General features: G+C 45.6%; 6 non-coding genes and 2 pseudogenes across 6 annotated transcripts; all 8 read right to left on the reverse strand.

Moving 5' to 3' along the window:
* Positions 1 to 3: 3 nt before the first annotated feature.
* Positions 4 to 196, reverse strand: LOC139983958 (U2 spliceosomal RNA). The gene has a single exon (XR_011798880.1). It is a non-coding gene; the product is annotated as a U2 spliceosomal RNA (small nuclear RNA).
* A 452-nt stretch (positions 197 to 648) lies between these two features.
* LOC139983959 (U2 spliceosomal RNA) lies at positions 649 to 841 on the reverse strand. Its single transcript, XR_011798881.1, has one exon. It is a non-coding gene; the product is annotated as a U2 spliceosomal RNA (small nuclear RNA).
* Positions 842 to 1293: 452 nt separating this feature from the next.
* Positions 1294 to 1486, reverse strand: LOC139983960 (U2 spliceosomal RNA). The gene has a single exon (XR_011798882.1). It is a non-coding gene; the product is annotated as a U2 spliceosomal RNA (small nuclear RNA).
* Positions 1487 to 1938: 452 nt separating this feature from the next.
* LOC139983879 (U2 spliceosomal RNA) lies at positions 1939 to 2114 on the reverse strand (annotated as a pseudogene).
* A 5506-nt stretch (positions 2115 to 7620) lies between these two features.
* LOC139983961 (U2 spliceosomal RNA) lies at positions 7621 to 7813 on the reverse strand. The gene has a single exon (XR_011798883.1). It is a non-coding gene; the product is annotated as a U2 spliceosomal RNA (small nuclear RNA).
* A 452-nt stretch (positions 7814 to 8265) lies between these two features.
* On the reverse strand, positions 8266 to 8458 carry LOC139983963 (U2 spliceosomal RNA). The gene has a single exon (XR_011798885.1). It is a non-coding gene; the product is annotated as a U2 spliceosomal RNA (small nuclear RNA).
* Positions 8459 to 8910: 452 nt separating this feature from the next.
* Positions 8911 to 9103, reverse strand: LOC139983964 (U2 spliceosomal RNA). Its single transcript, XR_011798886.1, has one exon. It is a non-coding gene; the product is annotated as a U2 spliceosomal RNA (small nuclear RNA).
* A 452-nt stretch (positions 9104 to 9555) lies between these two features.
* Positions 9556 to 9758, reverse strand: LOC139983867 (U2 spliceosomal RNA; annotated as a pseudogene).
* Between the last annotated feature and the right edge of the window lie 3099 nt (positions 9759 to 12857).

Here is a 12857-nt window from a genome sequence, read left to right on the forward strand (position 1 = left end):
CGAAGGGAGTGGGCCGAATCCCGGAGGTAGTGCAAAACCGGGCCAACCCGTGACCAGGACGGAGCAAGCTCCTATTCCATAGTCCATGTGCAAAAATCAGTTTAATATACAAGCGACTCGATGAGTCGCGTTTCAGATATTAAGCTGAAAAGAACAGATACTACACATGATCTTAGCCAAAAGGCCGAGAAGCGATAACGATAACTAATGACAATTCCCAGCGTTAGGCTGTCTTACAACTTACCTTCGTTCTGAAACTGACAGATATGGGAAGCCGATGACTGCTCTGATGTCTAAATATCACATCACCTCATATGTACCCTCGTTACGCCATTCTATATAACTTGAAGGTGTCTACAAACTTCGTTGTCCGCATTATCACTGTTCCGCCCGGGTCCAGTGTTAGGCCTGAAAAATGGAAAAGGTCTATCTTAACCGCATGTTTTGACTGTGCCGAGAAATCCTTGGCCGGGAAACACTATGTGACGTCACAGAAAGAGAATTTTTCCTGTGACGTCACCGGAAAGTATTTCCGATGGGTTGTATGAATGGAAATTCCAATTCGCTTAATCCGCGAGGGAAGATCAACAGGTAGGTAAGGTATCTCTTTTAACTTTTTTTATTTTTTATTATTGATGATATCCCCGAAGGGAGTGGGCCGAATCCCGGAGGTAGTGCAAAACCGGGCCAACCCGTGACCAGGACGGAGCAAGCTCCTATTCCATAGTCCATGTGCAAAAATCAGTTTAATATACAAGCGACTCGATGAGTCGCGTTTCAGATATTAAGCTGAAAAGAACAGATACTACACATGATCTTAGCCAAAAGGCCGAGAAGCGATAACGATAACTAATGACAATTCCCAGCGTTAGGCTGTCTTACAACTTACCTTCGTTCTGAAACTGACAGATATGGGAAGCCGATGACTGCTCTGATGTCTAAATATCACATCACCTCATATGTACCCTCGTTACGCCATTCTATATAACTTGAAGGTGTCTACAAACTTCGTTGTCCGCATTATCACTGTTCCGCCCGGGTCCAGTGTTAGGCCTGAAAAATGGAAAAGGTCTATCTTAACCGCATGTTTTGACTGTGCCGAGAAATCCTTGGCCGGGAAACACTATGTGACGTCACAGAAAGAGAATTTTTCCTGTGACGTCACCGGAAAGTATTTCCGATGGGTTGTATGAATGGAAATTCCAATTCGCTTAATCCGCGAGGGAAGATCAACAGGTAGGTAAGGTATCTCTTTTAACTTTTTTTATTTTTTATTATTGATGATATCCCCGAAGGGAGTGGGCCGAATCCCGGAGGTAGTGCAAAACCGGGCCAACCCGTGACCAGGACGGAGCAAGCTCCTATTCCATAGTCCATGTGCAAAAATCAGTTTAATATACAAGCGACTCGATGAGTCGCGTTTCAGATATTAAGCTGAAAAGAACAGATACTACACATGATCTTAGCCAAAAGGCCGAGAAGCGATAACGATAACTAATGACAATTCCCAGCGTTAGGCTGTCTTACAACTTACCTTCGTTCTGAAACTGACAGATATGGGAAGCCGATGACTGCTCTGATGTCTAAATATCACATCACCTCATATGTACCCTCGTTACGCCATTCTATATAACTTGAAGGTGTCTACAAACTTCGTTGTCCGCATTATCACTGTTCCGCCCGGGTCCAGTGTTAGGCCTGAAAAATGGAAAAGGTCTATCTTAACCGCATGTTTTGACTGTGCCGAGAAATCCTTGGCCGGGAAACACTATGTGACGTCACAGAAAGAGAATTCTTCCTGTGACGTCACCGGAAAGTATTTCCGATGGGTTGTATGAATGGAAATTCCAATTCGCTTAATCCGCGAGGGAAGATCAACAGGTAGGTAAGGTATCTCTTTTAACTTTTTTTATTTTTTATTATTGATGATATCCCCGAAGGGAGTGGGCCGAATCCCGGAGGTAGTGCAAAACCGGGCCAACCCGTGACCAGGACGGAGCAAGCTCCTATTCCATAGTCCATGTGCAAAAATCAGTTTAATATACAAGCGACTCGATGAGTCGCGTTTCAGATATTAAGCTGAAAAGAACAGATTTCTTTTAATGTGGACATAAAACGCCACTTTTGAACAGTTTTTACAAAACAATCTTTTATCTTCTGCAACTTAGTAAACAAAAACCCTTCAAAACTACTTGTCGATACAGAACAGAACAGAAAACCATGTGAGAATTTTTGTCAGGTAACAAAACTCTCAGTCTTAACTACCTTGAAAAAAAAAACCTCTCTATTCTACGGTGGGCGCCCATCAAGTACCAGACGTAGGTTGATGTCAGGCCACAGCCTTTGGTATTTCGTCAAGGAGAGACGTTGTCTCTCTACTTTAACCCGCTGTCTAATGTCCGTTTTGATTTGTAAAATAATCGTTTGTTCATTGAACTGTATTTTCTCGTACACCTTTGCATTCCTCCCCAGCCAAATGTACCGCTTAGCTGTAGAGGTGACTAGCCATATAAAGTTTTCATTAACCACAGAACACTGTGGGCCGCTACTTCCATACAAAATATACCAGACACTGGGGTGCCATTGGCGTACATGTAGACGATCCGATACTGAGTCCACCCAATCCCAGATCAAGTCATTCGACCTGCAAAACCAGAAGGCATGCCTGATCGACTCCATCTCATTGCACCTTGGACACTCGCCATTGCCCAAACCCCAACTGTAGCGTTTAAAGTTTGTAACAATGGCCGAGTGGACAATACGCCAAGAGAGGTCCTTCAACCTGTTGTCCAAGATCTGGTGGTGGACTCCTTTCCACACGGCCGGCCATAAATGCAGAGATGACCCAAGAGGACCATCACGCGACATGATTCGTGGAGTGGAGGCTACTCTCAACGTATCAGCGAACCTTTTCGTTGGCACCTTGTTCGCTAAAACGAGCGACTTGGATACCTCAGTCAAGTCACGCAGGGGTTTAACATAAAAATCTGGCGGGTCACATGAATGGGGAAAACAATTACTCCACTTGCCTGGAAAGAACTTCCGAAGACCTATGCCTATCCAATATTCCATCCAAGGATGAAAGGGCAAACGTAAGTCCAATTCGAAGGAGAGCAGGGGTTGAAGGGCCATTGCCCTCACAGTACTACTTATATCTGTCAACTCCAGCCCTCCTTCTTCGTGACTGTTATGTAGATGGCCCCGCGCCACCAGTTCCGTGCCACCCTTCCATATAAACTTAAAAATAATCTCATTTATCCTGCGTCGGATCCGATCCGGTAAAGGATAAACAGGTGCCATATACCAGAATATTGGCGCCACAAGTACGTTCACTGCTTTGACTCTACCAATGATTGAAACATTCCTTTGTTTTGCCTTCTCTAGAGAGTTTTCGGCCTTTTGGACTTTTTCTTTCCAGCTCAAAATGTCTGATCGACCTGGACCAAAATAAACGCCATTAATTTTGATCGACTCACAAGCCCACACAATGTCCAAAGGAATGTTACAATTTCTCCATTTGCCCAACTTAAGACCTTTCGTCTTAGCCATGTTAAGTTTGCTTCCCGTGGCCAACTCAAACTTCTTGAAACATTTGAAGAAACTCTTGATAGAGCCAAAGTCAGTGAAAAAAGCAGTAATGTCGTCCGCGTACTGCATTATCTTGACACTTCTGCGCTTTCCTCCAGGTGGGCGGATTCCCCTGATGGTATCAATGCTGTCTATGCGCCTAGCCAACGATTCCGCAAAAATGATATACAGTAACGGGGAAAGCGCACAACCCTGTCGGACACCTTGCTTAACTGGGAATGATTTCGTAGTAAAACCATTAATAAAAAGTACACTAGAAATATCAAAATACAAAATACGAGCCCATCGGACGAAGTTAGGGCCAAACCCGAACTTCTCCAAAACACTAAACAAGTACTGGTGGTCCACCCTGTCAAAGGCTTTCTCCAGGTCAAGTGACACTATGGCCCCACCCATGTCCCTGGACGATATAAAAGCTACTATATCCCTGAGCATCAGGAGGTTATGATGTATGCTCCTGCCCTTGACTGCGCACGTCTGGTGGTCGTTAATTATGTCAGGCAACGCTTTCGACATACGCATGCTCATTGCCTTGGACAGTATCTTGTAATCCGTATTTAACAGGGAAATAGGCCTTTTGTTTGCGGGTTTCCTACGATCTCCTTTCTTATGAAGGAGCGTTACAACTGCAACTCTCTGGGAAGGGCATAACGAACCCCGCACCCAAGATTCGTTATACAGTTCCAATAGGTCAGCACCGATGAAATCCCAGCACTCCAAATAAAACTCCCTTGGTAACCCGTCGCTGCCAGGCGATTTGTTTGGGGCCATCGCCTTGACCGCAGCGAAATAATCCTTCGAGGTGATAGGCTCCTCCAGCCCTGCTGAAATCGGGGTTGGTACCGTTGTTTCCAATGATGCCAAAAAATCCCCTTGTAACTCTATGTCGACGTCGTTTTTAGAGAAAAGGTCCCTATAAAAGTCCACATAGACGTCCCTGATTCGCTGTGGGTCTGATGTAAAGCCCCCCTCTGGCGTCTCCACAGCATCAATATGGCGATCCTCCGCATTCTTTCTTTCTTCAGCGAACATCTTCTTTGACGGTCGCTCCTGCTGATCTAAGAAAGACATGCGGCAACGGATCCTTGCACCCTCCGATTTCTTGTCCAGCAAGGCCTTCAATTTGACCACGACTTCCGCGTCCGACGGGTTGCCTTGGAGCTTCTTACACAGTGCTGTAAACTCATCGTTATGCTCTCTATTCTTGCGTTTCGAGTGTTCGATGGCCAAATCTTTAACATTAGATTTCACCATCTCCCACCAATCAGCGGTTGAATTGAAACCCTCTTTCAACGTCCGCCAGCCCAAGTAACGCCCTCTTAACTCTTCTTTGAAAATACGGTCCTGTAACAGCTGGATGTTCAACTTCCATCGACCTGGGCCAACTTTCGGTGGACCCGAAGGTCTCAATTCAAGGCGCACACCACAGTGATCGGATAAAACGCAAGGTACAATCTCGCACAGGTTAGCAGAGACCCCAATCGGTGTATAAAACCTGTCGAGACGCGACGCCTGACCCGTCGTTTCCCGCCTCCAAGTAAACTCTCTGCGAGAAGGGTGGATATTCCTCCAAACGTCTTCCAGCCGGTAAGTAATACAAAGTAAGTTTAATTCAGCAATATCCACACGAGAAGGGGTGTGAAGAGTAGTCTGCAGCTTGTCCTGTGCCAAATCCGGGACACAATTAAAGTCTCCGCATAACACTACTGGTAACCTGCCAGAAATATACGGGTACAAATTTTCAAAAAAGGACTTCCGCCGTGATGCCTCATTCGGGGCGTAAATATTGCAGAGCCGGAAACCATGCTCCGGACCGATCACATCACAAGCCACAACCCTACCGCGTGAATCAAAAGAAACCCGTCCAGTCTCTCCGAGAATACCAGCCCGAAGCAAGATAGCAACCCCGCAACTAGAATGGCTTCCCAGAGAGAACAAGACCGAGCCCTTCCAAGCGCGCCTTAACATTCTGATGTCTTCTATCCCAAAATGGGTTTCTTGCAGACAAACTACATCTAGGTGTTTCTGCAGTCTGATCCACTGCAAGAGGCGATCCCTTTTAAGGGGATTCCTCAACCCATTAACATTGAGTGTCAGAATGGAAAGACACGCCATTAAAGCTGTCAAGCTTTTCGCAACTTCCGTCCGCTCTTGTCGGACGGCATCAAATCGCTGTCAGACGAGTCGCTGCAGTCTGCGTCTGACACCGCAAGGTCTCTCTTAAGGGAAACGGGAGGTACCGCCTCGTCACCCTCGTCCATTTCGGACCCGGAACCGTCCGATACGTGGGGGTTTGGGACCTTGGACTTTCCACCATTTTCATTTGAAGCCTTGTCCTTCTTTTCGCTTCCTTCCGCCACTGTCTTTCTTTCCTTTACACCCTTCTTTCCCTTCCCTTCTTTCACTCCCTTTTCCTTTCCTGCCTCTTTTCTCCCGTCTTCTTTCACCTCCATGGCCGCATCACCCTCGTCCCTAGCACAGGGTCGTGTGTGAACATTGGAGGGCCCAGGGTCTTCCTCCACGACCTCGCTCTCAACCACATCCGTGGCTACTTCCTTTCCCCCTTGTGAAACAGTGGCAACGGCAGGCTCCACAGATCCGGGTGGAGCTGTGGGTGCTGCAGGGGTGACTACCGTCGGAGCCTCTTCCTCCGAATCCGATCCTTGGGACTCTCTATCCCATGCCGCCGTTGTATGTGCCTTCCTTGCAAAGGACATCGGGCACGCACGAAACGGATGGCCCAATTCCAAGCAAATCGAGCACCGTATGCCTTCCTTGCAGTCCTTGGACTGGTGACCCAGCCCCAAACACAAAAAACATTTCAAGTTGGGACACTCTTTTATACGGTGGTCCCGGCCCCCACATCGCAGGCAGGTGAACGGCTGCCCAGGATAGCGAACGGATATGTTCCGAGCGCCAATCCGAAGAGACGAGGGGATATCCTTTTCGAGTACAACCTTGTATTGTCTGTTCCCGTTAAAAATACTCGGATATTCCGGGTATACACACCACCGGGAGGCGACCACCTTCCCATACATCCCCAAGGCAAACTTCACGATGTTGTCGTTCAACTCGTGCTCTACGTTGAGTACAGTAACAACGACATAGTCGTTACTGTACGGCTCCACCACTACACTGGGCAACCTCCTCAAAACCTTTACGAACGCTCGCTTCAATGCTACCGTCTTGAACGTAACATCCATTGACTTGTTGGGCAGGACCTGCACTGCATCTAAAACAGACGCAACAGTAGCTCCAACACTTTCCAATATCTCGAAAACCTGCCTCGGAGTACAAACACCGTCTGCACACCGAAGCAACACACTACAGTTGCGCCTGACCGATGAAGCCATCGCCTAGGCAAACGGAACCAGGGAACAGGGAAAAACTCACGGAATGCTAACACGCAAACCGTGAGGGGATGAGAGGGAAACGCCTCTCTTGGGGGAGGGGAACGGGAAACACGAACAGGAACCACAAATCCGGCACAAAATACAATAAGAAACACTTCTTAGGAAAAGCACTCTAGTAAAACAGCTGGTAAACCGCAATGATCTTAGCCAAAAGGCCGAGAAGCGATAACGATAACTAATGACAATTCCCAGCGTTAGGCTGTCTTACAACTTACCTTCGTTCTGAAACTGACAGATATGGGAAGCCGATGACTGCTCTGATGTCTAAATATCACATCACCTCATATGTACCCTCGTTACGCCATTCTATATAACTTGAAGGTGTCTACAAACTTCGTTGTCCGCATTATCACTGTTCCGCCCGGGTCCAGTGTTAGGCCTGAAAAATGGAAAAGGTCTATCTTAACCGCATGTTTTGACTGTGCCGAGAAATCCTTGGCCGGGAAACACTATGTGACGTCACAGAAAGAGAATTTTTCCTGTGACGTCACCGGAAAGTATTTCCGATGGGTTGTATGAATGGAAATTCCAATTCGCTTAATCCGCGAGGGAAGATCAACAGGTAGGTAAGGTATCTCTTTTAACTTTTTTTATTTTTTATTATTGATGATATCCCCGAAGGGAGTGGGCCGAATCCCGGAGGTAGTGCAAAACCGGGCCAACCCGTGACCAGGACGGAGCAAGCTCCTATTCCATAGTCCATGTGCAAAAATCAGTTTAATATACAAGCGACTCGATGAGTCGCGTTTCAGATATTAAGCTGAAAAGAACAGATACTACACATGATCTTAGCCAAAAGGCCGAGAAGCGATAACGATAACTAATGACAATTCCCAGCGTTAGGCTGTCTTACAACTTACCTTCGTTCTGAAACTGACAGATATGGGAAGCCGATGACTGCTCTGATGTCTAAATATCACATCACCTCATATGTACCCTCGTTACGCCATTCTATATAACTTGAAGGTGTCTACAAACTTCGTTGTCCGCATTATCACTGTTCCGCCCGGGTCCAGTGTTAGGCCTGAAAAATGGAAAAGGTCTATCTTAACCGCATGTTTTGACTGTGCCGAGAAATCCTTGGCCGGGAAACACTATGTGACGTCACAGAAAGAGAATTTTTCCTGTGACGTCACCGGAAAGTATTTCCGATGGGTTGTATGAATGGAAATTCCAATTCGCTTAATCCGCGAGGGAAGATCAACAGGTAGGTAAGGTATCTCTTTTAACTTTTTTTATTTTTTATTATTGATGATATCCCCGAAGGGAGTGGGCCGAATCCCGGAGGTAGTGCAAAACCGGGCCAACCCGTGACCAGGACGGAGCAAGCTCCTATTCCATAGTCCATGTGCAAAAATCAGTTTAATATACAAGCGACTCGATGAGTCGCGTTTCAGATATTAAGCTGAAAAGAACAGATACTACACATGATCTTAGCCAAAAGGCCGAGAAGCGATAACGATAACTAATGACAATTCCCAGCGTTAGGCTGTCTTACAACTTACCTTCGTTCTGAAACTGACAGATATGGGAAGCCGATGACTGCTCTGATGTCTAAATATCACATCACCTCATATGTACCCTCGTTACGCCATTCTATATAACTTGAAGGTGTCTACAAACTTCGTTGTCCGCATTATCACTGTTCCGCCCGGGTCCAGTGTTAGGCCTGAAAAATGGAAAAGGTCTATCTTAACCGCATGTTTTGACTGTGCCGAGAAATCCTTGGCCGGGAAACACTATGTGACGTCACAGAAAGAGAATTTTTCCTGTGACGTCACCGGAAAGTATTTCCGATGGGTTGTATGAATGGAAATTCCAATTCGCTTAATCCGCGAGGGAAGATCAACAGGTAGGTAAGGTATCTCTTTTAACTTTTTTTATTTTTTATTATTGATGATATCCCCGAAGGGAGTGGGCCGAATCCCGGAGGTAGTGCAAAACCGGGCCAACCCGTGACCAGGACGGAGCAAGCTCCTATTCCATAGTCCATGTGCAAAAATCAGTTTAATATACAAGCGACTCGATGAGTCGCGTTTCAGATATTAAGCTGAAAAGAACAGATACTACACATGATCTTAGCCAAAAGGCCGAGAAGCGATAACGATAACTAATGACAATTCCCAGCGTTAGGCTGTCTTACAACTTACCTTCGTTCTGAAACTGACAGATATGGGAAGCCGATGACTGCTCTGATGTCTAAATATCACATCACCTCATATGTACCCTCGTTACGCCATTCTATATAACTTGAAGGTGTCTACAAACTTCGTTGTCCGCATTATCACTGTTCCGCCCGGGTCCAGTGTTAGGCCTGAAAAATGGAAAAGGTCTATCTTAACCGCATGTTTTGACTGTGCCGAGAAATCCTTGGCCGGGAAACACTATGTGACGTCACAGAAAGAGAATTTTTCCTGTGACGTCACCGGAAAGTATTTCCGATGGGTTGTATGAATGGAAATTCCAATTCGCTTAATCCGCGAGGGAAGATCAACAGGTAGGTAAGGTATCTCTTTTAACTTTTTTTATTTTTTATTATTGATTATATCCCCGAAGGGAGTGGGCCGAATCCCGGAGGTAGTGCAAAACCGGGCCAACCCGTGACCAGGACGGAGCAAGCTCCTATTCCATAGTCCATGTGCAAAAATCAGTTTAATATACAAGCGACTCGATGAGTCGCGTTTCAGATATTAAGCTGAAAAGAACAGATACTTTTCTTTCAAGTTTATTCAATGTCAATGCAATTTACAAAGGTATATTTATCACAAAATCATTTACGTATAACGCAAAGTCATTATAGAGTATTTATGTTAAAATTAAACGTCCGTCATGTAACAACAAGTGACAAGTGATACTGAATACAGAATATAACATATGATATATTGTATACCCCCACACTGACAATCCCAGAGGACTTAACTCAGACTACGGTAATGAAACTACTGGCTGGTTATTTACGACGCTCACGAAGGAACTGCCCTTGACCCAGACCTTGTTAAACTTCACCTCGGGGAGACGTATAAAATCTGCCCTCACTCTTTCGTTTACGTCGCTTTTGATCATGTTGATGACGTCATCATCACTCAACCTACGATTTTCAAAGGTCAACAAACATCTACTCCTCCACATAAAATACTTTGTAACGGTAAATATGAACCAAGCCCTGTCGAAGGCTGCTGTGTCTCCGCTGGGGCTCGGTGTACCGTACAGAAATATTTCCTTCCTGAGCGTCGCATTGTTACCGAAAAGCAGCTGGAATGACCTAAAGGTCCAATGTAAAATACCGATTGTGCTAGAACATTCCCAGAAAACATGATCTATTGTTTCTTTCTTTCTACAATTAGTGTGCGGACAGAGCCCGTTTCCTATCCCCCACAGCTGTAACTTAGCCCGGGTAAAGAGAACCTTATGTACAAGCCGCCATGCAAACACAGTTAATTTGTTCTCTAATACGGGGTTGAATGCCCTCTTCCAAATATCTTTCCACGGTCTGTCGGGATCATGGTTTTCTACGGACGGCCTAACTACTTCGTGGCGAAGGTGACGCACGATATCTTTCAGCTGTTTAACTTCATCCACAAAAGCACGGTTTCTGTGAAAGATTGCCTTAATGTGGTGACAAGCCGTGTTTAAAGTAACAGTCCCTGAATCTGAGTTGGGTTTCGAATTAGACCAGAGGATGGGAAAACAAGCCCGGAGAGGCTTAGCTATGAGGTACCTGACGAACATTAGGTGGGGCAAAGAGAAATCCCCTGACAATACGGGCAGAATAGGCTTTACTAGTAGGGCAGAAGCCTTCTCCCCTACACGGTCCAACCCTAACCCTCCCTCCGTTTTACTGAGGGTAACAACTTTTCTCGACACCAATTCTGTTTTACCGGACCACAAGAATGTGAATGCAGCCCCTTGTATTTTACGGATTAATTGGTCCGACATGGGAAAAACTGGGGCGACAAAGAAAAACAAGGGATAAATTACCACGTTTAAAACTAAGACTTTACCGATAAGAGACAATTGCCTGCTCTTCCACGCGTTTAAACAATTCTTTGCCGTTTCTAGTTTCTGTGACCAGTTGCTAGTCACTGCATTGACTGTGCCGAACACTACACCTGTTATTTTAATCTCCGTGTCCTTCCAGTCTATGTTGCCTGGTAGTTTCCTCCCTACAAAACCCCCCAGCTTTAAACCGGCTGTTTTGTTCATGTTAATGGTCGCACCGGTAGCTTTGTGAAAAAGTTCAAAAGCGTGAAAGAACTGACGAATGTCACTTCCGTTGGTTCCGATACACGTGGTATCGTCCGCGTACTGTAACAATTTAACAACTTTCCCACCCGCCCCGGGAATGGTGAATCCCCGAATATTCTTAGAAAGGTTGATGAACCTGGCTAGCGGCTCAATGAATAACACATACAGCGAGGGTGACAAGGGACACCCTTGTCTTACACCCCTCTTGATCCTTACGTCATCGGAAAGATGACCGTTAATTAAAATACGGCTAGTAATGCCGTTGTACAAAATACGAATCCACTTCCGGAAGTTTTCTCCCAGCTTAAACTTCAACAATATTCTGTGAAGGAAGTCCCAATTAACTTTATCAAAGGCTTTCTCTTGATCTATGGAGATAAGCGCACAGGGAGTCTGACTGTCTTTCACGTAGTCGATGATGTCACGACAAAGCAATAAATTATGATGAATAGACCGGCCCGGCACAGAACATGTTTGGCTCTCACTCGCTAATAGCGGCATACAACGTGTCAATCTGTTTTGAATAATCTTTGACAAGATCTTATAATCAACACTCAGGAGACTTATTGGTCTACGGTTGGCCGGGTCGTGGGGGTCACCTTTCTTCGGCAGAAGAACGATAATAGCCGTTTTCTGTGTCAGAGAGAGAGAGCCTTTACTGAAAATTTCGTGGAATACCGAGAGTAGATCTGTGCCGAGGAGGTCAAAGAACTGTGCGTAAAACTCGCACGGCAAACCATCAATCCCAGGTGTCTTATTGAATGCCATTAACGATAATGCTTGTTTAAGTTCAGAGAGTTCAATCGGTCTCTCCAGTGCGTCGATTGAATCATCGTCTAACACAGAACCAATACAATCTAATAGTTGATCTTGCACGCCGGTAGCGGCGTCAAATTCTACGTTGTAAAGTGATGAATAAAACTCGTGATAGGCTTTGATAATTTCTTTCTGATCACGGGTCACGTGACCCTGTGTAGTACGGACAGAGCAAATCGACTTGCCTTCAGCGCGATGCCTTTCTTCTTTGAAGAAGAAAGACGAGGGGCTTTCCCCGGCTTCTAAATGTTTCACCCTAGAACGGATGAGAGCGCCCTGATGTTCGTTCTTTAAAAGAGATTCTAACTCAGTTTTGTCGGCGTTAATACAACTATTCTGCAGGGTTGAAATTCGGTCGCGCCTTTCGTTAGCCAGGCGAACCCCGTGCTTGATGATAAGTCGCTTTGCTCTGTCTTTGAAATCCTCCCACCAATCAATAATAGAATCATACCCCGGTTTAAGGGTAGACCAAAGATGAAAATATTGAACGAAATCAGATTTGAATTCAGAATCGTTCAGAACAGAAACATTACATTTCCATACACCTTTACCCTTACGTTGGGCATTAACAATATCAAAACGAATAGAGACCAAGTTATGGTCGGACAAAGAAAATGACACATTCGAAACATTTTTAATTGAAATAATATTACGGGGGTAATAAATTCGGTCAATGCGGGAACTCTGTTCCTTCCCCGGGTGGCCCCAAGTGTGCCCAGGGGACTGAGGGTAAATATCTCGCCAGGCATCGCCAAGATTCCGAGAAGCGGTAAAAGCTTTCAATTCCTGCCAACC

This window comes from Apostichopus japonicus, chromosome 16 (assembly GCF_037975245.1).
Source record: "Apostichopus japonicus isolate 1M-3 chromosome 16, ASM3797524v1, whole genome shotgun sequence".
Classification (NCBI taxonomy): domain Eukaryota; kingdom Metazoa; phylum Echinodermata; class Holothuroidea; order Aspidochirotida; family Stichopodidae; genus Apostichopus; species Apostichopus japonicus.